This window comes from Dipodomys spectabilis, unplaced genomic scaffold (assembly GCF_019054845.1).
Source record: "Dipodomys spectabilis isolate Male_0828 unplaced genomic scaffold, ASM1905484v1 ptg000227l, whole genome shotgun sequence".
Classification (NCBI taxonomy): domain Eukaryota; kingdom Metazoa; phylum Chordata; class Mammalia; order Rodentia; family Heteromyidae; genus Dipodomys; species Dipodomys spectabilis.
Genome location: NW_024870904.1, coordinates 5049200 through 5076784, shown reverse-complemented (window position 1 = coordinate 5076784; position 27585 = coordinate 5049200). Strand labels below are relative to the sequence as shown.

Here is a 27585-nt window from a genome sequence, read left to right as displayed (position 1 = left end):
CCATTTAGCTATTAAGAATTGAGAGACCTGGGGCTGGGAAGGTGGCTCAGTGGTAGAGTGCTTGCCTTGCATGCCTGAGGCCCTGGGTTCGATTCCTCAGCACCACGTAAGCAAAAATTAAAAAGCCGGAAGTGGCGCTGTGGCTCAAGTGGTACAGCGCTAGCCTTGAGCTGAAGAGCTGAGGGACAGCGTCCAGGCCTCAGGACCGGACCCCCTCCCCCCAAAAAAGGAACAACCTTGTGAACAGGATGTCTGCGACCTTACGTTAATGATGACCCAGCAAGAGCAACTGTTCTCCACTCTTTCTTATTCACAGGGCACTGTGGTCCTAAACCTGAATTGATTGTGAAGCTGGAGCAAGGTGCAGAACCATGGATAAGAGAAGCCTCAGACAAGAATTTCACAGGTGAGTTAAAGCATCTACACTGGTCATAGTGGGTCCAGAGCCCAGTTGGTCTGTTTATCTTGAGCTGTACAGAGCGATAGTATTCCTAGTGCCCCTGAGTCATGTGTGGCAGAGAACTAGGTTATCCTTAGTCTCAAGGAATTGTCAATCCAGAACTCCCGTGGAAAAAAACTGAATTTGGTGCGCCAGTGCAGTTAATGTTAACAATTCTCTTTGTCTGTAGAGAAGTCATTCTTAAAGAGAAAAAGACAATAAGAAATGTGGAAGAGGAGATCTCATTTTCTTTTAAACTAATATTACGCAGGTAGGAGGAAAATAGGAGTATGCTAGTGCTGCTATCCTCTAATCGGGACAATTTCTTATCAGTGGTGCTCGGCAAAGAGGGCAATTCAGAATGGAAGCATTAAGAGTATGTAGATGAATAATTTGAGTAAATATTTCCTGTAGAAAAATACTAAATCAGAAATACAGAAAAACATTATTTTCCATTGTAAAATGTCAGTACTACTTTCTTAATTACTACATTGCTGCATAAAGCAATGCTTTGATATTTGAAAATCTAGTAACAGAATGTGAGGAAATATCGTTACAGTAAGGAATTTATGGATCTCATTTATGTTTTCCATTTTAGATGTCCCAGAATTGGAGGATGTGATTAGCACCTGTCAGGAAAGTCACAATAAATATCTCTCTGAAGTAGCAGTCATGAATAATAACCAAGGGGAGGAAAAAGTGAGACTTATAAGAAGTTTTCATATGAGCTCCGTACAGAAGTCAGAACTGATTAAGAATAATAGGAACTCCTTAGGGATTAGGATAGAAAAGGTTACTGGGTGTCAGAACATGGGTGTTTTCAGTGAACCTGGTAAGATGTGTGCTGTATATAGTCCTCATCTGTCTTCTGTAGTTGAAGAATATAAACAATGTGAAAAGTCTTTCACTGAGAAGACACACCCTGTTGTCCCTCAGAGAACACACACAGGAGAGAAACCTTATGAATGTAACATGTGTCAAAAGTCTTTCACCCAGAAATCAATGCTAACTGTCCACCAGAGAACACACACAAAAGAGAAACCTTTTGAATGTAACATTTGTGGAAAATCTTTCATCTGCAAAGCATATGTTACTAGACACCAGAGAACACACACAGGAGAGAAACCTCATGAATGTAACATGTGTGAAAAGTCTTTCGCCAAAAAGACAAACCTTACTGCCCACCAGAGAACACATACTGGAGAGAAACCTTATGAATGTAACATGTGTGGAAAATGTTTCACCCAGAAATCAAAGCTTACTGGCCACCAGAGAACGCACACAGGAGAGAAACCTCATGAATGTAACGTGTGTGGAAAGTCTTTCACCTGGAAGTCATGCCTTACTGGCCACCAGAGAACACACACAAGAGAGAAACCTTATGAATGTAACACATGTGGAAAATGTTTCACCCAGAAATCAAAGCTTACTAGCCACCAGAAAATGCACACAGGAGAGAAACCTCATGAATGTAACATGTGTGGAAAGTCTTTCACCTGGAAGTCATGCCTCACTGTCCATCAGAAAACACACAGGGAAGAAATCTTATGAATATCATATGTGTGGAAATAATTTTCAGCCAGAAGCTACAACTTACTGTCCACAAGGGAGCACACACAGGAGAGAAATTTTATGAATGTAACCTATGTGGAAAATCTTTCACCCAGAACATACAACTTTCTGTCCATCAGAAAAAAACCCACCAGAGAGAAATGTTATGTATGTAGCAGGCATGGAAATTCTTTCACCTGGAAGGCACAGCTTAACATCCATCACAGAACACAAGGAGAGAAACCTTATGAATGCAACCAGTGTGGAAAGACCTGGAGGTCACAGCTTAACACACATAAGTTGATTCACACAAATGAAATAACTTAGGATTGTACCAAATGGGAAAGTCTTTGATCTGTAAGAAAATTGAAATTGCAATACAGAACCAATACAGGATAGAGACCTTATGATATAGCAGATGTGGAGTGCTGCAACTAGAAGACACAGCTCAGGGTTCATCACAGAACACCCAAAACACACAGACACACAGAAACAGAAACACACTCTCACACACAAAGAAGAGAAATCATATGTAGGAAAAATGGAAAGGTTTTCTAGAAAAGTCATAACTCAGTTTGCATCAGAGAACAGACACAGACGAGAAAATACAAATATCTCAAATGTGGAAAGTCCTTTACCAAGTATTCATGGATCCAAGTTCATAGAACACACAGCGGAGAAATCTTAAAAATATTACAAATGTGGAAAGCCTTTGATCTGAAAGGAATACCTCAGTGTTCATCAGAGAACTGACTCACATAGGAGAAATAAAGTAGTGAATAGAACATATTTGAAACGACTTTCAATCAGAAATGAGTCGTCAGCATATGTGAGATCATACACAGGAGAGGAATTATGAGTATAGAAAACATTTTGTCAGAAGTCACATCTGTACAGGTATCAGAGACCTGGACACATGACAGAATCTCTGTAAATATAAACATGAGAGGAAGTCTTTCAACCATAAGGCAATCTTCAGCAATTATTAAAATATTCACCCAGAAGGTGCTGGGAAGGTGGCTCAGTGTTATAGTGCTTGCCTTGCATGCTTAAAGCCCTGGGTTGGATTCCTCAGCACCACATAAGCAAAAAGAAAGAAGCCGGAAGTGGCACTGTGGCTCCAGTGGTAGAGCACTAGCCTTGAACTGAAGAGCTGAAGGACAGTGCCAAGGCCCAGAGTTCATGCCCCACGACCTTACCACCCCCTCAAAAAAAAATCACCCAGGAAAGAAACCCAATGTAGGAAAATCTTTGTCAGAAAACCTCTGTAAATTATACACAGAAATTCTTCATGGCATGGGTAAGTTAGGTGTGATTGGAAACCATTCTTCACTCTTCAGCTGTCTTTGAGCCAACATTTCTCATCCTCTCATAGTGTTGAGTCGGGGTGGTGTCGTTCAATATTATCCAAAGCATGTAGAAATAACCAGTCACGACAAGTAATTCAGAGATTGAAGTTATTAACTTGTGTCTTTTATACTAAGGAATGGTGTTTCAGGGTAATTTGATAAACTCTTCTTAGAAATATGAGTTCTGGGCCTTTGGGACTGGATTCAGATCATCTCCAACATGGTTATGGGAACAATAGATGAGTAAAGACTGTTATGATAGAAAGCAAGAACATGAGAACAACCGTTTTTCTACTGCTCCCTTAAGTCTCCCTCTGTATGTGTGATCCATGCCTTATAGTACAAATGACCTACTTATTCCAGTTCAGTTTTTGAATGGAAGATTTAATGGAAGATATTAGTCCTTATTGCAGTCCATACATAGCAATAAAGTCTTTATCGGAGGGGTAACAATGCTCAATAGGAAATGTATTCATTAGCTAACTCATATAATGGTATAACCAATCTTTACAGTATCTTTACAATAAAATATATATTTAAAAAAAATGATGGATAATAAAGACTAGAATTTCTGCATTTTGCCTTGGGGGAGAACCCCAAAGTGTCTTCAGTGCTTGCTCTTTAATTAATCACTGGTGATGAGCAACTTATGATTGATTCACTCTTAGCCCATTTAGTTGTTCTGCTGTGTGAGCTATTACAAAACACAAGTGTGGATGATGTGTCACACCTGTGTTATCTCATAGAGGGCCAAAGTGGATATGACATTAGCGGAAATAATCAAGCACACAAAAATATTAATCAATCTCTTACAAAAATTGAAGTTAACAAAAAAATAAAACCATCTGCCACTTGAGCTACAGCATCACTTCTAGGACCTGAGAGGAAGGAAGGAAGGAAGGAAGGAGGGAAGTGAGAGTGGGAAAGAGGAAGGGAAAGAATGAGGAAGAAGGAAGAAATGAACTATTCAAAAGAAGAATGTTTAATTTTTGGTGAATGTGAGAATTATTCTTTCAGAGGTTGGGCTCAAGAAAAATGGCTGTTACAAAAAGCAATTTCTTGCTCTCTGCTCTTTTCTAGCTCTTTTCTAGCTCTTTTCTCTCTCTTTCCTCTCTCTTTCCCAGCTTTCTCTCTTTCCCAGGACTTTCCCACTATGTGTAGTGCCACCCTTGCCTGGTGCCAGCAGGTCTACTGAATAAACCTACCCCTTACCTGGGTACCATGTGTGTGAAGCTCTTACTCAGCTACCTCTTTTTAAAAACCTAACATAAATGGTGCCATAACTTGGATAAAGGGCTTAAAGTCAGGATAGCTGGGATGCCTCTCTCTTTTTTTTCCCTCGTTTTTCTTTTTCTGTTTGTTTTTCCCTTTTTCTTCTGAGGAAGACCCACAGTTCTGATGGCCTTTTGTGAACCCATCAGTCTGCTACAGACACAGCGCATCGATACCATTGCTGGCCTTCACATCCACGTCCACACCACTTCTCTACTCTGGTGAGTGAAACTACTCTCTACTCTCTACTCTCTGTTGCTCAGTCTCTGTCCAGATGTGGCGCCATGCCAGAGAGAGCTAATATGGCCTTTAGCTGAAAGGCCAGTCACCTGTGAAGTCAAGGGCACTTGGTTTTGGGGGCTTGGCCATTTCTCTCTAGAGGGCTCTGGGGGAAGTCGGGACGCCACTTCTGCCTGGTCATCTCTCCTTCACTCACCAGACTAACTCTCCTACTCATTTAATGGGGTGCTGCGAATCATGCCTGAGCCGTGAAACCCCTTTGAAATGCCTCCTGCACTCCCTGGAAAGCCAGAGTGCCTCATTTTTATGCCATTCTCTGATGTAGACAGTTTTTGCCACTGCAATTGTAAATGGTCAGAAGTCTGTTTACTTTCAGGCTCTCTTTGCTCTCTCTCTACCATTCATGTTCAACTTTCCCTATCTCACCCTTTCTCTTTTCTACATTTTGCCTTGTGCCCTGAAGACTGGGTCCCGGGGACCCCCCTCTAGGTTCCCTCTCAAAGGCTAGCCAATGTAGGCTTCATCTATTTGTTCAGGGTTTCTTTGCATTTTTTTCAGAAATTCGCCATCTTGAGTTCACCATCTTGGTCACATGGTGGGTTAAAGGTTTGGCCCCATCTGACCCTTAACCTTCCACCAAGCTTACTACTCCATCTATTCTAAGGTGCCTTGCTAACAAGTTGCTCTTTTCACAGGCCTTGGTAACTGAGGCCCAACCATCTGAAGTGCTTTGTTAGCAAAGATGTCTAAACGTTGTTGAAATTTTAGGTTTTGAGTTTTGCTTTTTTTGTTTTGTGTTGTGTATTCTGGTACTGACTACATGACTCTAAAATATTGGGCATATCTGTGCTAAGATTCTCACATCTAAGAAGTTTTGTCATTCCAGAATATTTGTCGGTCAATTCTTGATAAGAACCAGGTAAGCTATACTTATTCTACTTGATCTCCTTGTTGCTTTAATTGGAAATAATAAAGGGCTTTTGTGGCAAAGATTTCGGTTCAAAGCCAACCCGGGCTGAAAAATCCCTAAGACTCCATCTCCTAGCTAACCTACAAAGAGCCAGACTGGAAGCATGGCTCAAAACTCTTTATCTCTACCAGCCAAACTCTGCAAGTGGTACTATATCTCAAAGTGGTTCAGTGCTAGCCTTGAGCAGAAGTACTCAGGGACAGTGCCCAGGCCTTGAGTTGAAACCTCCTTGAATACCAACTGGGACAAGCCATTCCAGCAATAAGCACCTAGACTCAGCCAGTCTGGGGAACAAGGGAACATGAAGAGGAGTAAGAGGAGATGATGTCACATCAGCCACTTTGCCTGCGCTTTCAAAATTAACCAGAGCCGGGAGGTCAGTGGAAGTAAGAAGCCTGCCCATCCAATGTCTATACCTGTCTACCTATTAACGGAACAGGAATTTATATTCTTGCCTTTGTCACCTGACTTCTCTACCTAGTCGCCAGATGTCAGAAGTAGCTAGGGACATTTCTACCAATATTTTCAGCCCCAAGTCCTTCCTCTTGCCATTTATTTGCTCTCTAGAATTTATTTTCTGGCCCCTCAATGCTCATGAGACTTCTCCAGACTTTATCTAAGGACTCACACCACCAAGGGACAGCTGCTGCTCACTGCCTTCTCTGGCAGGAGACCAAATTCCAGCCTTTTACCTCTATGGTCCATGCCCCTTGTCAGCAGGAAGTAGCCAGAGAGAATCCCCGCCCTATTTCAGGATTATGAAAAGGCTGGAATATAAGGTCTGCTCCTGGATGGCTAGCAGACTCCACTCTCCCCCAGCGAAGTCTCCACCCAGTACCTGCCTTACCTATGCAACTGGGACACCTGGAAGAGGGCACATCTGCATCCGCTGAGGTCACATCTGAATTTGATGTGGCCATACCTTTCTCCACCCATACCCTAGATAAGGCCTAGCCCGGGCCCAGATGCACTCTCTGCTCTTTTCTAGCTCTTTTCTCTCTCTTTCCTCTCTATTTCCCAGCTCTCTCTCTTTCCCAGGCCTTTCCCAGCCATGTGGAGTGCCAACCTTGCCTGGTCCCAGCAGGTCTACTGAATAAACCTACCCCTTACTTGGAAAAAAAAAACAAAAACATAAAGCAAATTCTTGAACTGTTTACAAAATGATAAAGAGGCTGTAACATGTTATAAATTGATTTAATAATTCAGTAATATTAAGTAAGGAGGTCAGGTGTGGCTGGTTCCCTATTGGCCACATGGTGGATGGTGGGGTCTGGTATCTTTTTTTCATGCATGGGGAAGGAAATGCCCCCATCCATCACTTGCCACCCAACTGATGGGTATGGCTGGTTCCCTGGAAGGTAAGCATTTGGCTGATATGTTACTCAATCTGTTAGTCCAGTGCCTGGGACTGGAATTTCCTGTAGACCTGCCTCCTGCTTAGGCCCAATTTAGGCTGGACCAGCAGTGGCACTAGATGCCATGGTACATGTCTCTGTGATCATGTCCTGTGTCCTGTCTCCTGGCTTGTCTCTGGTCGTCATAGTGCGCCAATTCAGCACTCTCTTTGTGCTGATTGGTTTCTTGGTGTTGTATTTATTCTTTTTTTTCTTTCTGTCCTGTTTCCAAGCTGTCTAAGTGTATTTGTGGACTGCAAGTCTTTGTTACAACAGGCTGCTTGCAGGCTGCTAGCTGTGCAATAAACACTGCAGTATTCCATCTTCCATAATGTGGCTTCCAACAAATATAGTGTCTTCTTTTACAGAAACACAAAGGTTGACCTAAATTTAGAATTTCTAGAGCCAAGATAGATGCCACTGTATAGTTTTGTAATTAAAGACATCCTGGAGGCATTTAGAAAAAATGTCTTTTACATCAGAAAGTGCTTAATTAGTAAACCAAGACCAAGACTCCAGATGCTATATAAGCCAGTCATTCTAGATATGTCCAGAGCTGCTTGGTTACATGAAGAGATTCAAAGTAGATTCTCTCATCTTGGCCTCCATAAAAGCTAGGAATCAAAGCATGAGCCCTGTGGGCTGTTCTGAAGAAATCTCTCTCTGTGAATAAGAGGTTTCATTCAGTGCTTCACTTCAGGCTTCCTGTGCCTTCAACAATTTCAGTATTTATTTTCATTGTTCAAAGAGAATCCTTAAATCCTGGCCAGGATTCCATCTACAAGATAAGAACAGTGGGCTTCACATTGCCAGATATAGCTAGGTTCCTAGCTTAACCCCTTCCCTCGCACTGTTCGCCCTTCTGTTTATCTACTGAGACCTAGTAAAGAAAAAAATAGGGGGATTAGGAGACCCTTGGCGTTCCTACTTGTCCCCCCACCACCCTGCACACACACTGGCCATTTGGATATAGCTCATTCTCCCATTTTTACAAACTGGATGCTTTCTGATAAAGGATGGTTCATGGACTGGAGTCCCTTCTACCTAGGCCTGTTGTATAGCTGAAATTAAAAGGCATGGACCAACATACCACATTCATTCAAAGTAGCCCTGATGATAACATTTTGTTTTTGATTTTATTATTTTTGTTATTATCATTTGGCCAACACATTTGCTTGACCTCAAAAGTTAAGGGACTAATGCTCACTGAATTGGTAAAGTACCCTTTCCTTCTTTTAATTTAACCAGCAATTAAAAATGAGCAATTACACTCTCTCATGTGTGGAATCTTAGCTACTCAGGAAGCTGAAATTAGAAAGGTAGTATTTGTAGGCCATCCCATGCAAAAGCTTCATGAAAATGGTATCTTAGCCAATAAAAGCATGGATCTGGTCATATGTGTGTATCTTGTTTGCTATTTGTGATATGTAATTATAAAATTAGTGTGTTGAAAGACCCAGACAAAGAAGCAAGACTCTAAGGTGAAAAATCAGTGACACAAAAGGTCATTTGGTATAGAAAGTAAAGGAAGCCTCACGAATTTTTGCCCCTGAATTCAACCTGAGGACCAATAATATGATCTGTGCAAAGAATGCATTCTTCCAAATATTTAGTGGAAGAATTTGGATGTGGTTTACAGAATGATCGGTAAATAGTCCTTTACTGAGATTACAAAAGGACTTTTGCATATGTCTATATGATGTTATGAATTTCCTCTTCTGTGGAAACCATGAGTCCTGCTTGGATCAAGTAGTTAAGATCTCCTGATCTAACAGGGTACTGGTGCTTCACATCAGAATTCTTAGTTGCTCAAGAGTATGAGGTTTAAAATCACAATTGAAAGGCCAACTAGGTAGTAAATGCTGTGAGACTGTTATCGCCAATTATCACGAAATTTCCCACAAGTACGTCTGTGAATCATGTTGATAGACTGTCATCACATTTGTTCCTTTATTACAAAATCTCAGGGACAGTACACAGGCCCTGAGTAGAAAGAACTACAAGGTCAAGGAAGATATTTTGTAAAAATGGGTTCTTTGGCCTTCGTGCAGAAAATTTTCCATTCCTGTAGAAACCTAAAATACGCCATAGGATATAGTCATTGTCCCTCAATTGAAGTTCATATTGAAATGTCTTATAAGCCTGGGTAATGACAATTGTCAGAAATAGTTTGGTATCTTTTGTCATGTGAATGCACATGAATATACCTTTATGTTTCTGACTAGTTCATAGGTCCTTGCAGAGGTTCAAGTTACTATGTAGGACAATGTGGTCCACATCTGTAAGGTGTGGAATTAGACATTCCAAGAGAGATCTCAACATATAAAATGTGGCCAAATATTTCAGTATACTTGAAACAGTATCATAAGGAGTCAAGTAGTGATCATTTAAGATCCCAGAATACCAATATATTTGAACGAGAAGACAATGGTCTTCTACTGTGTGCACACAAATGTAGGAGAAATACTCTTTTCAGTCTGTTCTGTCCAGATGTGCAGAAGCACTTTTGTTGTTCTTCCCTTATGGATTGCACTTTATTTCAAGGCCACTCCCAGGGGTGAATGACAGGATATTTAGTTTCAGCTCATTCTAAAAGCTCCTATGTCCTGAGAAGAGAAGTAGTGAACCATGACTTGGGTACATATCCACCCTAAACCTAACCACTAAGAGTGGGTTAAGTTATATAATTTTTCAGAATGTCAACGGTCCTACCACAAGGTTCATCCTGTAGCAATATCCAAAATTAGGCTTTAGAAGAGTTGTACCTTTGTTCAAAGATTTCAACTCTAAATTAGATTATTTTCAATAGCCGTTCATTGGATGTTACTGGATAAAGTATACAAACATAGTCACATCTATGTTACAGAACATTGTGATATCATCAGCAGTGGCAGTTCATATGACTCAAAAGTCATGACCCTGAAGAGTCTGCTCTCCAGAGATCTAAGTATTTAACCAAAACTCTCCAGTTCCTAAGCAATCGTGACCCCAATGAAAGAGCAGGATGTTAGGTGAATCCTTGTTTCTTACTGAGGTTAACCTGGAATGAGGCATCTCAGAGTGACTGGAAGGGACAGAAGCTGGGATACTGAGCACAGTGGGTACTGAACAAGGCTATCATAGGATTTTCACTAGAACCTCAGGGACCACCCAAGGCCTCCTTCCATTACCTTGAACACTTATATCTTTATTGTTGTCCACCTCTAGGTCATTTTTCCTCCCATAATTAACATATTGTTAGGTGTACATTCTTCCTGCTCCTTTGAAAAACATCTTACCCTAACCTCTCTTTTCTGTTTCCTCAATAAATTGTGAAGTTCTTTTAAATTTTTTTTTGTTCAGGTTTCTGGATCACGAACATCCTTGTATGAAGTCCCTGTTATAGAGTTGTCAGTACTTTGAGAAGATCACTACCTGGGGCATCCACAGCTAACCCTCTTTACTTCACATGTCCAAGGGTCTTAGCAAAACCAAACCAAATCTTTATATGTGCATTCTAATTTAAATGTTTGTTACCAAAAGTTTGATGTGGAGACTTCATCAGGTGTGTTGGAAGTTGGCTGGGCTCATAGTCTAGGCCAGAACGCAAAATGGAAGATACAGGAAAGAAAAGATTGGTGAGGAGCCAGCCGAGGAGAGGAGCGCAGTGCCAAAGTCTTCATGCAATATGCAAGCCTGGCAAGCCCCTTGGGATAAGAGTGAGGAGCCCAGAACAGGGCCTGTGCTATCCATCAGTACTCTATCAGCAGCACATGGCACCTCTAGCATGGGACATGGTGTGCCAGGTTTCAGGAAGTCTGACTGTTGACACACGGTCCTGTTAGTCAAGTTAAGCCAGTGGCCTAATGTAATTGCCTTTCTTATGTAGATGATACAATTGCTGTGGACAAGAAGAATTGGTAGTAAAACTATTGTCTGATGAACTAGTTAAAATTCTTCAGGATATTTGTGTGTGTGTGTTTGTGTGTGTGTCCTAAGAAGATAACAAATTGAAAAGTAGTTCAGAGAGAACTCAAATGATAAGGGTGTCGGACTTAAGTCCTCAGCAAGATAGATCCATTACAATCACAACCAATAAGTGAAAAGGAAAGGTGTCCTTCACTTATTTTGACCTACCTTGATAAAGCCCATTGTGTTCAAAATAATAACAGAAATGTATGTGTTGATGCTTACTGCTGTACAACAGCTAGTTTACAAGTGACAGCAGAGGCATAGAGTCTCTTCTGTGTGCGGCCCCTGCACTCACTGGAAAGGAGGACAGTAGTATTGAAAGTGAACTAAAGTCACTTGTAAGTTTGTCTTTTAAATTGCAGGGGAAGCATTGACTAAATGAGCAGATGTTTTGTTTTGCTGGTCCTTAGACTTGACCTCAGAGGCCAGGTGCTGTCCCTGAGCTGCTTTTGCTAAAGGGTAGCATTCTACCACTTGAGCCACAGCACCACTTCCAGGTTTGTCTGTGCATGTGGACCTGAGGAATAAAACCCAGCTCCTCAGTCAGGCAATGCAAGCCCTGTACCACTTCACTACCTTGCTTGTCCTATAAGCAGACTTTTTATGTTAAAAGAAGAAAGAATAGGCTGGTATGTAGTATCCACCTTCCATGTGCAAGTACCAAGGTTCAATCCCCCAAAGTGAAAGGAAGAAAGTAGAAAATGGAATGATATGACGTATACAGTTACAAGAACAAAGAAAATAGAAGAACAAAGGCAATGAGCAAGTATTAGGTTTTTGTTTGTTCATGATTGTTTCTTTTTTCTTTTAATTGTTGGTGGTGGGGTTTAAACTCAGGAGGGCCTGGCATATTCCCTAGGCTTTTCACTAAAGGCTACCATGCTACCACTTCCAGCCAGAATGTCACTTCTAGTTTTCTGGCATTTAATTGGTGATAAGTCACAATGAATTTTCTGCTGATGTGGTGCTGAGAAATGGAACCCAGTGCCTCATGTAGCAAGGCAAGCACTCTATCACTGAGCCACACTCCCAGCCCTGCCTCCTTTCTTAAAACTGTGTGGTTGGGGCTGGCAATGTGGCTTAGTGATAAAGTGCTTGCCTAGCATGCATGGAGGCAAGGTTTTGATTTCTCAGTACCGAATAAACAACAACTACCAAACACCCCTAGATGCCCTGGTGTTGTAGCTCAAGGGGTAGAGTGGTAGCCTTCAGCATAATGAAATTCAGGAACTGTTCTCACAACTTAAGTTCAAGCCCCAGGAATGTCAAACAACAACAACAACAAATGAGCAAATGAAAACAAAAAACCCAATGTCAGCAAGTTTCATTGATAAACACACCACACACACACACACAAACACACACACACACACACTTTTTAAAACCATATTCACCTCCAATACCATGTCTGCTTACCCTCCCTGCTCCAAATGCTACCTATATCCATAGAAGAATTTATTCTATGTTTCTGTTGCTTTTGCATTCTTCAAAAATTATTGTGAAGGTGATACATATACCTATGTATGTATAGATACATACATACATATGTCTATATATACACATGTGAGTTTATATATGTATATATACACATATACTCATATATGTATACATACACATGTGTATGCGTACATATATACATATGGGTATTTATACATATATATGTATGTCAAAGTTCCATAAGCCAGGTATTCATTTCATTACTTGATTGATTACTCGGTTGATTTCATTACTTATTGAACAATATGCATTTTTGCACAATTCCACCCACTTTTTAAAAGTAGCATTTATTTCCATGTATCACAGTAAAACATACTAATATTTGGTATTGATCTCATTGTCTGAGTGCTGTCCCTGAACATTTTATCTTAAGGATTTATCACTTGAGCCATCTATCAATTTCTACTTCTGGATTTTCAGGCGATTAATTGTAGATAAGAGTTTCATTGACCTTTCTGAAAGGGCTAGATGAAATCTAAATCCTCAGGTCTCAGGTTTACCACCATGAGACACTTGTGTCCGGCACCTTTAAATATTATTATATGCACTATGTTATTTGTGGTATGTTTTTTTCTTTTCACATTCACGTGGCTTGATCTCTGGGCCTGGGCTCTGTCCCTCAGCTCTTCAGCTCAAGGCTCATGCTCTACTACTGGACCCACAGCACCACTTCCAGATCCTTCTGTTATGTGATCCTGAGCAACCTAACCCAGGGCCTCATGCATGCAAGGCAAGCACTCTCCACTGAGCCACCTTTCTAGCACCTACAGTAGAATTTTCAAAGGAATATATTAGGTCTTACATATTTGTTTGTTGCACAGATTCAACAAACCATAGAACCAAAATACTTGAAAAAGTATGGCACCTATAGTAAACATGCAGCCTTTTAAAAAACTGGCATTATCCAATGAACAATGCATTGTAACAACTATTTAATAAGATTTAAATTGTAATAGGTATCAGAGGTGATTTACAGTGTATAAAAGATTCCCTGGAGATTATATTAGAGGTGATTTGCACTGTATAGAAGGATGTGTGCAGGTTACATGAAAGCAAACTAAGAAATACATATCAGATGAGACATATATAATAAATAGCAAAGTAATCACTAAAATGAAGCCATGTTAATATTGTAATATAAAAATAGTAAATATATCAGGTAATGTCTGATTTGAACAGAAGAAAACATACTCAAAAAACTCAATAAGCCAAAGGGACATACATTAATTATGAAGAAATAAGAGTAAATCAATATAAACATACCATAAGCAATAATCAATAATAAAAAATACAAGTAGTCATGATAGGAAAGGAAAAGGACCTCAGCACAAATTGTGTTTCCACAGATACAGAGCATTGATAATAACAGGCAAATTATAAATCTGTATGCTGAAAAGTTCTATGCTGAAAACCAAAGTCTACAAAGACATGATTAAAAGGCCAAAGAATGATAATTTCTTTAATCTATCATTATGATTGGAGAAGTAATATTCATTTTAATGACTGCCTAACTAGACAAACGGTCACTAGAAACACACACATGGATGGCATTATCTTTACTAAATGCTGCTTATAAAGAACTAAGCTGTTTTGTTTACCAAGACAGACACACTGAGAATAGATCTGAAGAGAAATTGTCTAGAAATCAGTATGACAAATATGACATAAATACAGGATAAAATCCAACAATATGTTTCTAATAATCTAACAGTAAAACAAACAGAAGGAAACTAGAATGGATATGTAAAAAAAATATGTCTGCTATCATTGGGATTTATTCAATATTAAAGGGAGCCATTTTCTTCACTTGGGAAATAAAAACAAATTGGTTTCAATTTTGTATGGTGTATTCACATGTATATCTTCTGGTGGGTGTGGCAGAGCCATAGAATGTGAGGGAAATAGGGTGATGAAAGTAAAATATACAACTCAAGAGTAGAGATAGGAGGGAGAATTTGGGAGAGAATGAAGGCATGGAAGACACTGTATGAAAAGAAGGGTATTTTTACCTCACTCATATCATTATATCTCTCTATACATCACCTCCACAATAACATTAAATTGCATTAATTATAAAACAATACCTTCAGCATAAGCGATTTGCTTAGTGAAGAAAATCTACCACAGTTAGAACAGTTACAATTGTTAAAAACACATTACAACACTTAATTTGAAAGATAAACTATTTCAGTTTAGGTTGCATATTAATTCTACATAAACCAGTAACAATAAACTGTTTCATTGTAGTATCCAATTAAGTGTTAATGTTAAATGTTGAGGTAAGAAAAATCAAGGCAAGTACTTCTGGCTCAAGACTGTCATTTTAGCCGAGCTAGTAAGGAGGAAACTGAGGTCTGGAAGCCAGCCTGGATAGACAACTCAAACTAAGCAGCTAATGAACAGGTTAGAGGTATGGCTCAAGTGATAGTGCCAACAGTGAGTGAGGAAGTTGACTGTCTGTGAGACCTGCAGTTCAAGCTCCAATAGTAGCTCAAGAAACCCATGAAGTATGTGTTTACATGTGTTTCTAAGTTAGAAACCTAATTGTAGTGATACTAGCAAGTCTTCGTCTCAGATATAAAGGGAAAAGAAGATGAGTGGAGAAGGTGGGGAAGGGAAGCAAAAGGTTAGGGAAAAGAAGGAAGAAGAGAGAACAAGACAGTAGTGGAGAGGAGGGGAACAGAGGGAAAGGGAAAAGAAGAGAAGAAGAGAGAAGGGGAAGAATACTTCATAGCATCAGATTTGACAGTAACTGGTCTGGGAAGATTGCTCAGTGGTAGAGTGCTTGCTTAGCATGCATGAGGCCCTGTGTTTGAATCCTCAGCACCACATAAGCAAAATGTTGGAAGTGTTCTTTTGCTTCAGTTTGAAATGTACTCTCCTTGAGCTGAAGAGTTGAGTGAAAGCACCCTGGCCCACAGTTCAGGACCTACGACTGAGGAAAAACAAATAAGAAAGCAAGATTTGACAGTAACCCCATAAATAGAACTCCAAAAGTACATCATGGAAAAAACAAAGAAACAAACAAACAATGTGAGTCTCTGGTGGATCACACCTGTAATCTTAGGTATTGAAAAGGTGAGATCTGAAGATCGGGTCTCAGAGTCAGCCTGGGCAGGTATAGCTGTGAAACTCTTACTTGCAGTAAATCACCAGAAAACTGGAAGTAGTGCTGTGGCCAAAGTGGTAGAGTGCTAGTCTTGAACCTAAGAGCTGAGGGACAGCATTCAAGCCCAGAGTTCAAGCCCCATGTCCTACAATAGATAAATAAGTAAATAAGTAAGTAAGTAAATAAATAAATAAATAAATGAATAATAAATACAAACGAAAACCTTGTATGTTGAAAAACACTACCAATAAAGGAAAAAAAGCATGGTATGAGAGAAGTATTTGCATATATCTCTAAATGGATTTTTAACCCATATGAATTAGAAAATATAAGGATAATCATTCTAGAAACACCTACACAAAAAAATCTAATTTTAAAATGGGAAAAAGATTGAAGAGACTTTTCTAAAAATGACATACACATGTAGTACATTAAAATATAAAAGTAGTTTAATGTCAGTAGTCATGAGAAAAATTCAAATCAAAATTCTGATAAAATAACTATTTTATACATGCTAGTATGGATATAGTTTTAAATAAAAACAACAAAAATACTCTCAAAGTCTAAAAAAAGCTAGGAAAGATGTGAAAAGAATGTGAACCTTGGTGCATTTTTCTTGGGTACATAAAACTATTAAAGATGAAGCCAGTCGCCCGTGGCTCACACCTGTAATCATAGCTACTCAGCTAGCTGAGATTTGAGGATCACGGTTCAAAGCCTTTATTGGCAGGAAAATCCGTGAAATACTTTTTTTTTTTTTTTGGTCGGTCGTGGGGCTTGAACTCTGGGCCTGGGCGCTGTCCCTCAGCTCTTCAGCTCAATGCGAGCGCTCTCCCACTTGAGCTACAACACCACTTCCAGTTTTCTGATGGTTTTTTTGAGATAGGAGTCTCACGGTCTCTCTTACCCGGGCTGGCTTTGAACCTCGATCCTCAGATCTCAGCCTCCTGAGTAGCAAGGATTACAGGCATGAGCCACCAGCGCCCAGCTCCTAATTTTTTTTTATCTCCAATAAAACCACCAGAAAACCAGGTAGCTCCAGTGGTAGAGCGCTAGCCTTGAGCTAAAGAGCTGAGGGAGTGCGCTCAGGCCCGGAGTTCAAGCACCTTGATCGAACAAACAAACAAACTATCAAAGATGGTAGGAAGAGTCCTAAAAAGAACTAAACATAGAATGATATAGGAATATGGTCCAGCATTTCTATGCTTGTGTGCAACAGCAGATAAAGCAGGGAGTACAACACATGCTTGGAGAATCACTTCTCAAACTCTACTCGCAATAAGCAAAACATCGAAGCATGTAAAACAATAAATGTGTTCAAAGGAGAAAACTTTACTACATTTTATGGCAGGGATGGACTTTAAGTAAAATAAGCTAAATAAAAGACACCAGTCATAAAGGAACAGCCATGGTATAATTTCCCTTACTGAGCTTCCAAGGATCAACAAACTTGTGGAGCCCAAATATAGGATGATTCCAGAGACTGGGATAGAGAGGAACAGGAGCTGCCTATTAAATGATCAAATAGCTTCACAGATGGAAGATGAAAAGTGTTGTAGATGGATGGATGGAATGGCCTCACAACAGTGTGGCCCAGTGTTTTATCAATGAACTGTACACATAAGAATGGCTAATGTAGCCACACACAGTCTGAAACACAAGTATTCTCCCTGGACGTGGGAAACACAAGAAAGATTAGTTGCCAGCCTAGGCTACATAAGAAGATGAAGAGCTTGCTGGAGGTGGGTGGGGGAGCATAGTCGAGGAGATGGGGGGGCTGGGATGGTAGGGGAAAAACAAAGAGGTGGAGGCAACAATGCTTAATACGAAATGTACTCATTACCTTGCTCATGTAAGTGTAACCCCTCTGTATGGTATTTTCACAATAAATAAACTTATTTAACAAATAAGAGCTTGCTGCACTACATAGCAAGACCTGTCATCAAAAGGAACATGCAAAAATCAAATTTTGGATTCATGGGTGACAAACATATCTATTTTACCTACTAAAATAACAAACAAACTGAAAGTGTTTGAGCACATGCTAAAACAGTGTTTAGTTGGAAATACACACTGCAAATAGCATAAATAACAAACACACATGGACAAAAAGTACAAATTATTATAATCTGTGTAGGTTTTGCAGATGATTTCACTGACTATTGCTCAAATGTGTCACATATTCCTGAACCATTTCTTCCACTAGATTCCAAAGGATACATCGCCAGACATGCTATTTAGTATTGAAGTTCCTGAGATTAAAGTTTACTACATAGCAAATGTATGTCAGAATTTGCCATTAGTGATATTTCAAATATGAAAACCATAGTCACTATTGTTTATTTTCACAACCAGCTTCTATCTTATAATGTCAGTGAATACAAATATGCAAGCAGAACAAGAAGAAAAAGGAAAACTGCAGGAACCATATCAAATGAGGTTAAACCAGAGAAAGATAATAGAATCTGGGAAACTCAAATTATTTTATGTTTAGCAACAATTTGCCTTTAAAAGGAGTTAGAAAAATGTCAATTTTAAGAGCCATGTCACCAAATGAAAACTGATCAGTAAGAAAATCTACTTCCCAGATAAACCATTTGAAGAAAAGTAAAATTAAGAGAAAAATGGAGGAAAGAGAAGCAGAGAGAATGAAAGAGAAAAAGAGACAGAGAGAGAAATAGACAATGAGAGAAGAAAGAGAGAAATAAAACTAAGGAAGCCACATGGTGGTGGCTCATGCCTACAATCCTACCTAGTCAGGAGGCTGAGATCTGAGCATAGAAGTTCAAAGCCAGCCCAGGCAGGACCATCTGTGAGACTCTTATCGCCAATTAACCATTAGAACATTGGAAGTGGTGATGTGGCACCAGTGGTAGAGTACTAGCCTTGAGCTGCAGAGTTTAAGTATAGCGCCTAGGGCCCAGAGTTCCAGAACTATGACTGAAAAAAAAAAAAAAGAAAGAAGGGATGGTAAAGGGAAACAAAGGAGGCAACAATGTGTGATAAGAAATGTACTCACTATCTTGACCATGTAATTGTAACCTCTCTGTATGGTATTTTCACAATAAATAAATGTAATGCAAAAGAAAGAAAGCTAATAAACATGAAAAATAGAATGAATTGGGAAAATAGGTAAGAGAACTCCTATGAGAGCACCGTAGAGAAAAACAGAGATTTCTATAAATACCATCAAACTCAGCCTAAGTTTCAAGTAAAACAAAGACCACAAAGCAGTCCAAGAGTATTTACAGAGATTAATTGAAGTACTTAAAGCTCACTCAGTCCTGTAGAATACTTGAAGTTATGTTTGACCACACTATTTCAGCAAATCCAGTAAAATTTCATTAGGATAGTTTACTATTCCATATGAGGATGTGATGTCTGAGCAGTTGCTAGCCATCCTTCACCTTCTATGAGAAGTCATCTCCTAGGTGTCACTGAATCACATAACTAGTGGGACAACTTTCTCTCACACTAGAAAATGTAGAAACAAACAAGCATATCTGCACTTAATTTGGAATGTCAGATTTTATAATCTGCTAAATCTCCAAGCCATCTTTAGTTGTTTATTTTTTTGTCCATTGTGGGGCTTGAACTCTGGGCTTGGGTGCTGTCCCTGTGCTCTTCAGTTCAAGGTGAGCGCTCTACAGCTTGAGCCACAGCGCCACTTCCCTTTTTCTAGTAGTTTATAGGATAAAAGAATCTCAGATTTTCCTGCTCGGGCTGGCTCTGAACCCTGATCCTCAGCTCTCACCTCCTGAATAGCTTGGATTACAGGTGTGAGGCACCCGCACCTGGCTACATCTTTAGCATTTTTAGAAACATGTTCCTGAAGCTGAATCTTTTTTTTTTCTCTTCATCTATCTTGGACACCCTTAGGTTCATAATGGAATGTCAAACAAAGTGAAAAATAAAAGAAGCTCACTAGAGATCCTTTCATGCTTTCTTGCTGTTGACAATGAATAAAGATGCTGGAACCATGGCTTGGAGCGAAGGCAAATAAGGGAGTCAGAAAAGAACCTGGGTGATTTTATCCTAGATGTTCCTGTACAAAACATGATATGTGGGCTGGAAGAGCCTTGCTATGGGAGAAGAATCATTCCTGTCTTAAGAAGAGCATTAAAGTGTCCACTAAAGACATATGCACAGGGGCTCGGAAGGTGGCTCAGTGGTAGAGCACTTGCCTTGCATGCCTGAGGCCCTGGGTTCGATTCCTCAGCACCACATAAGAAAAAAGAAAAAAGCTGCAAGTGGCGCTGTGGCTCAAGTAGTAGAGCGCTAGCCTTGAGCTGAAGAGCTAAGGTACAGGGCCCAGGCCCAGAGTTCAGGCCCCAAGACCAGACCCTCCCTCAAAAAAAGAACAGAAAAAAAACCTAAAGCTCCTAAAAAGATTGTTGAAAAATTGAACCCAAAAAGGGAAAACATGTCACTTGTTCACTAAAAGTAATTATCACTGAAATACACCTAGGGATATATAAACTATTTTTCTATTAATGTAAAGATATCATAGGAATCCATTGATTATTTGTACTCTACCTCATTTATTTACATATTCAAACACATGTATGTTATGAACATTATTTTCACACAAAGTTACAGAGATAAAATATATACAACACATATTTTTGTTTTATAATGTTTCAGTAGTGGTTGTCATATGGCACATTTCCCTTTATGCAAATAATTACCATACCTTGTACAATGACTTGCAATTTGAGTTTGAACCTGCTTTGGCCAAAGGTACATCTGTAATAATGACATAAACACAGATTGAGAAGTCCCTCACTTTCCTAAGTAGTCATATTAAGCATCATGTCCATTCTGCTGGAGATACAGGGCCTAATAAAGATGCAAGATAAAATGCTGGTCAGAGGAGTGACAAAATCCCAGTCAACCATCCCCAGCCAAGGCACCAGTAGATTGAAGTCTTATGTGTTACTACACAATATTAAAAGAAAAAACACCCCAAAATGGAGATCCATCAAAATTAAAACCAACAAATTATATCCCTATGTGCGTTTGCTTGTACTTATTGGTTGATTACACAGGATATTCTGTTATCGAGTAGTGATGTACTTTTTACAATTATTTAGAAAGGTAATTGTTAATATAAAATACATGACCTTTACAGTGACATATACAAAAAGTGAAAATCTATTCTGTATACATCATTGAGGTTGTTTTTGCTCAGAAAGACACTATGAATCCTTTAAAAGCAATACTTGCACATTACTACTGCATTTTATTGTCACAAGAATGTTTTCTTACTTTGAAAAACTTAAAAGAATTTATTATAGACTAAGTGTTCACTTTCACAATACTTAAGATCAGGAGTGTTACAGATTTCAAGGTGGGGACATTTTCTGTGTGTTTTGGGATTTGGACTGTCCTCATACACCTTAGTAACTGAACATCCTGCCTTGAAAATTTCAAGTTTTCTATTTCATATTATTGCATTAGAATATAATGTGAATTTTAAAAAGAGCATTGTAAGTGGGCTATCATGTTTAAGAGCTGTAATCTTAGGTATTCACAAGGCTGAGATCTGAGGAAAGTTAGTATTAGCCTCACCTTTAGTCCTCAGCTCCACCCAGACCTGAGCACCTCCCAGACCTAGAGTTCCTTCCACACAGCTGGCCACTCCCTCTCTCATCTCAGACTCACCTGAGCATGTACTTAACTCACTTCCTGCCCCCAGATCCTGTTGCAACCTGAAGAGGGACAAATGCTTGTGCTCCCTCTCCTGGGAAATATGGTCCTTCTAATAAACCTTATACTAATCTTTCTCCTGTGCCTGCTTGTGGTCCCCTGGGAAGGACATGAAGGAACCCTACAAGGATCACAGATTGAAGCCAGAGGGATATGGAAGTCTGAGAGACTTATCTCCAATAAACTACCAAAGTAGTGGGAAGTGCAAATGTGGCTTAAGTGGTAGAACATTATCATTGAACGGAATAATTTCAAGGTCAGTTTCCAGACCTTGAGTTCAAGAATCAGGACAGGCAGACACATATCAAGGGCATTTTATTGTATTCAAATTATATTTTAACAATTGTTTTTGGTATACATGTATAGGAAATCTCTCTCATTTTTTTTTGTCGGTGTGGGGCCTGAACTCTGAGCCTGGGCACTGTCCCTCTGACCTTCAGCTCAAAGCTAGCACTCTGCTACTTGAGCCACAGTACACTGCTGGCTTTTTCTGCTTATTTGGTTCTGAGGAATCAAACCAGGGCTTCATTCACGCAAGGCAAGCACTCTACCACTGAACCACCTGCCCAGCCAGTCTCTCTCATTTTAAGTGATGTAAAATAGGCTAATTAAATTAGTAGAGAAATTGTAATTTGTCAGAACAGACACATCAATTGGAGTATATGTGTGCCAGCAGCATTTTGAAAGTTTCAAAAGCCATAGGAAATTCAGATGATGAAAAGAGGATCAGTATTTTTATATAAGACATTTTCAAGGAATGTTTACCATTCATTGGCTTCAATTCACAAAAAGCAAGTTAATAAAGTCACCTGGGTGAGTACCAGAATCTCTAGGTTCAGGAATATAAACGCACAACTCCTGACTCTCCTTGTCTGAAAATCAGAGGTTTGTGAGCCAATTTCTGGCACCTGGAGGAACAAGTGCTAATGGCAGCACAAACCTATGAGCCCTAAAATATCATCCACTCCAGCCTGGGGAAAAATGATAAGGGCAGACTCTTGCTAGGAGCCTCAGATCCCTTCATGTTTCAGCTCTCAAGTTCCCCTGAAAAAGAGAATCTGGGCTTCTACCTCTTGGCTCTGACTATGGTGTGCAAAGCTGTACTTCAGAGCACCTCCAGCAGCAAGACAAAAGCAAAGTAACCCGAATTTGTAAACTAAAAACACAAACAGTGGACAAGGAGGCATTGGCACATCTGCCCCCCCATCCCCCTTCCCCCCACACACTTTCAAAGGATCTATGCCCCGATAGAAACTACAATTCCCAGAATGCAATGCACAATTCACCTAGAGGAAGTGGGCTTGTTACAGGGTTTTGACTTGCACAAGACACTTGGTCCTAAGTGTGCAAGGATGCATGGGAACCTTTCTCTCCCAGCTGAAGGAACTTAGGTGAGTTTCTTCTTGAAAATTCAGTTTACCAACATAAATATTGTGAGACCAATTAAAAACACAAATATATTAGAAGCATTGTATAATTTGGCTTTTTAATTCTTAGTTCTTTTAATATAATTGAGGTTATGAATCTACATAGATTTTATTTTTGTTTTTGTTCAAAAAGAACGTTCTGCTGAATGTAAATTATGTCTCTGTTTCTTCTTAAAGTTTTGAATATCTCCCCTCTCACTTTACAAAGGTATTTGCAGCTGGGTGCCAATGGCTCATGCCTGTAATGCTAGGTACTCAGGAAGCTGAGATATGAGGATCCCTGTTCAAAGCCAGCCTGAGCAGGAAATTTCATAAGCCTTATCTCCAACTAACCACCAAAAAATTGGAAGTGGCTTGTGGCTCAAGTGGTAGAGAGCTCACTTGAACTGAAAAACGCAGGGACAGTGCTCAGGCTGGTTTCAAGCCACAAGATCGACCAAAAAAAAAAAGTTCGTGCAGAGAGTAAAAAGAATGATTCTGGCATCATCTTCCCCTGTTCTAATATATATTCTGGAATGAAATAACAGAATTTAAAAACAGATATACTTTATAATCTTTGAATTAAATTGATTTGTCAAATTCTACTCATTACTTTCCCAGAAACTCCCAAATTCTATCTATGAAATTTTAAGGAGTGTTTGGTTATTTGTGTCTGAAATTTGCCTTTCCTTATAAAGAAAATCTCTCATTTTGTTGTTGGTCCTGTGGCTTGAACTCAGAACTTGGGCACTGTCTGTGAGCATTTGCTGTAATGTACTTGTCTTTCTTTTATTAATTGCTTCAGGGAAGTAGTGAAAAATTTCCTCTCAGGGGTTTCTTAGAAAATGGTACTCCTCCTCCAAGACTGTTAAAAAAAAAATGGTTGTCTGGGAAGATCAGGATGAATGTGGGAGGAGGTAGAGTTCAGGGCAGGTCCAGGTTCATGTGAAGTTTCATTACTTGCTCCAATCCAGTCTGTTTTTACTTTTCTGTTTTGCATATCCTATTTTGTTTTGATTTTCTACCTCTTCTCTGACCCTAGAAGTTCCTGTCAGCAAGTCTAGGCCACATATCTAGGGGTCCTCAGACTTGTCTTCCCAGACTGTATCCATTACACTGTGGAATAAATCTTTTGCCTCCCTCCCTCATATCAGACATCCTAAGCTTGTCTCCTAAGGGTTTGTTGTGATTGTTGATGATCCTTTCCCCACATCATGACAGGAAGGATTGTGTAGGAAATTTTCATGCCTGATATTCAGTCCTCCAGTGTAAGGGTTTTCCATCCCTCTTTTAGTGGACCTTAGCTATTCCTCATGAAAATGGAGATCCTGAGGCACATTTGGATGTATAGATGGCAACATTGGAGCACCTATAAAATATGAAGGAAAAAGAATTCTTTCTTTTTTTTTATGTGGCAAGTACATTTAATGGAAAGTTTTAAGAGACAAGCCTTTATTCATTGTTAAAGACAAAATGTTTTGAATTTATTAATATTTGTTACAGGAATTACTTCCCAAAAATGTTAATCACAGCTGGATTGAAAGAGTATTTGGGAAATGTGGCAACGTTGTTTACATAAGTATACCACATTATAAGTCTACTGGAGATCCAAAAGGATTTGCGTTTGTGGAGTTTGAAACAAAGGAGCAGGCAGCAAAAGCTATTGAGGTGGGTCCAAAGTGCAGTTCTCTTTTCAAAGGTAGAATTCTTTCTTTCTGTAAAAGTTAAAAGTAAGTTCCTGAGAGGCAAGGACATAAGGATCAGGTAAAAATGGGTGCTTCCTAGACTAGCTGTGTCCCATAGTTGTCATTGTTCTTGGTTACATTTTTCAAACATTCATTTCTATGTATCATGTTTATTGTACTAATATAAATAGAATTTACTTACTACATTACGTTTGAATTGTTCATTGCTCACAGACGTGTCTCATTATTATACAAATATTATATCCTCTTACTTCATTGATCACAGTTATTGACTATTGCAGATCCTGAGGTAGAAGGTAAAAATATGTAAGGTATTCAGGGATAGATTATGGGTCTGACTTCCTTTGAAAGAAAAGGTGAAACAATGGAAAAAGATGGAGCTTAAGCATAACACTTGCAAAAATTCTTTGGCAGGAGATGTGGTGCATCCCTCTTGGGTTCCACTATGCCCAGCGATTCCCATGGTTGTGATGATCCATCGTCCTGGAGGGCCTGTGGATTTCACATCTTGTCCACTGGTCTGGTGGTAGGAGTCTCCCAGTATGTAAGGTAGGACTGGTCTCAGAGGAGTGACATGATCAGTGGTACCTTGCTGGCTCCCATGTTTGTCAGTTTGTGTGGACAAGCTCACCCTGACAACTTGAGCCTGACTGCTGCCATGAGGCCTATTTGAACTAATGCCTCTGACCATCCCATACCTCTGTTTCAGAGACCTGTCCTGTTTCATGGTTTTGTATCATTTACTGTGCAAGCTTGTGTTATGTATCCATACATGCTAGTAGTTGGGCTGGGTATGGTTTTCAAGGGTGGGGTGGTGTTTAATGCCTTTTGCAGGAAAAATTATGTTCTCACTAACTGCATGAGTAATCCTAGCTTACTGTGCAATCCCCTTAACTTACATTGCATGTTCAGTTGATAGAACCATGCTATAATAAGTTTGGGTCTCTGTTTGCTATTGAGGTTTAGAGGACTCTTAGCCATTGCTGCAGATTTTGGGGAATATTGGTTGCCCTCATTATTGCTACCCTGACTCTTCTTGCTAGTGCTCCTGCTTCTCCTATCATCCTTGCAGAAACAATATATACAGCACAACATGTTAATACTTTAGTTTGAAACATTTCTGGTACCTTGGGATGCATATAGGAATGGATAAAATGATTGTGATATGTTTTATGATTTAGAAACAGCAATGATGTATGTTGATAATCACATAGACCTGCTAAAGACCCAGTTAAAATGATGTGTCATGCTAATTGTCAGTACATCTGTGTTATCCCTCTTGAATATGATGGAAATATGATTTGGACCAATATCCAGTGACATATTTGAGGAATCTGGCCCTCTGATAATTTGAACTTAGACATTACGCAGCTTCAGGGTCAGATATCTGGTATTGGTCACTCCACCACGCAGGCTTAGCTGTATCACTTCTCCATTACCTGCAGGGATTCACCTTGGGAAATAGCACTCTTTTTGCTATTTCTTTTTTTTTTTTAATTTTATTATATTTTATTTGAGAACATACTGTACAGAGGGGTTACAATTATATGGGCAGGATAATGCATACATTTCTTACCAAGCATTGCAGCCTCCTCCTTTGTTTACCCTTCACCTCCCTTCCCAGCCTCCCCCCTCCCCCCACCCAATCATACCCCCCCTCACCCTCCCCACACCGACATTGTAAAGCTGGTTTTGACATGACATTTTGTACTTCTCATTGTTGCATCAGGTCCACCTGAATCCTTAAACGACTTGTTTGTCCCCATCTCCTCCACATGTTATACTGACATCAAATATAGTGAAAGCGGGGGTTACACTGTGGGGGAGGGTTTGCTATTTCTTAGGCATTTTCCTGTTTCTTGTTTTGGTATATCTTTTTTCTTCCATTGTGGTGCTTTTTCCAGGTTCAGGCTGATAGACACTTGCTCAATTTACAAAATGAAAAAGGGGGAAATGGTGCAGACCCTGAGGTGCCAGGAGTTGGCAAGGGGTGAGCAAAAGATCCACAACCACGGACTCCAACCTTCAGTGCTATATGTTCTTCACTTTTTGTCTGGGCCTGGGGGCTTACCTCTAGGAGTTTGGTGGACAAAGGTTGAACTAGAATGAGGAAAGATGCATATGGTATGCACTTGTTGACTCAGTGAGTCCTAGAACAATGTGATGCAAGCACTGGACAGATCTAGAAAGTGTCTATAGCTAAGGTTATTGCTGGAATAAAGAGAGATTCATCATTGGCCTTCTCTCAGTCTGTTCCATTATCATCCCATTGCCCTTCCAGAGCACTGTTTGTGTAGTGGCTGTCCCGCAACAGTGGTAGAGTGCTTACCTAACATGCATGAAGCCCTGGTTCAAGTCCTCAGTACCACATACATAGAAAAAGCTGAATGTGGAATTGTTGCTCCAGTACTAGGGTGCTAATGTGGAGCAAAAATTTAGGGACAGTGTCCATGCACTGAGTTCAAGCCCCAAGGCTGGGACATAAAAGAGAAGAAATGCAAGCTGGGTGCTGGTACCTCATGTCTTTAATCCTAGCGATTCCAAAGGCTGAAACTTGAGGATTGCAGTCCAAAGTCAGCCTGGCCAGCATTGTCTGTGAGACACTTATCTCCAATAAAAACCAGAAAACCAGAATTGGTGCTTTAGCTCTAAATGTAGAGCACTTGACTTGAGATGAAGGGCTGAGAGATGGTTCCTAGGCTCACAGTTCAAGTGGCATGACCAAAAACCAAACCAAACAAAACAAAAGGATAAAGGAATAAAGAAATTCATCACAAATGTAGGCTTGAACAATGAAAACTATATTTCAGGGATGGGATGGTGGTTCAGTGGTTGAGTGCTTGCCTTGCATGCATGAGGCCCTGGTTTTGATTCCTCAGCACCAGATGATAAAAAAAAAGCCGGAAGTGGCGCTGTGGCTCAAGTGGTGGAGCGCCAGCCTTGAGCTGAAGAGCTGAGGCACAGCACCCAGGTCCAGAGTTCAGGCCCCATG

At 39.9% G+C, this 27585-nt stretch overlaps 1 protein-coding gene and 1 pseudogene across 1 annotated transcript in view; both read left to right on the top strand.

The window, feature by feature from the left end:
* LOC122123338 (zinc finger protein 157-like) overlaps positions 1 to 27585 on the top strand; it is a 537300-nt gene that overhangs the window by 366472 nt on the left and 143243 nt on the right. The gene's annotated exons all lie outside the window — the stretch shown is intronic.
* Positions 10806 to 27585, top strand: part of LOC122123282 — a 39950-nt pseudogene continuing 23170 nt past the window's right edge.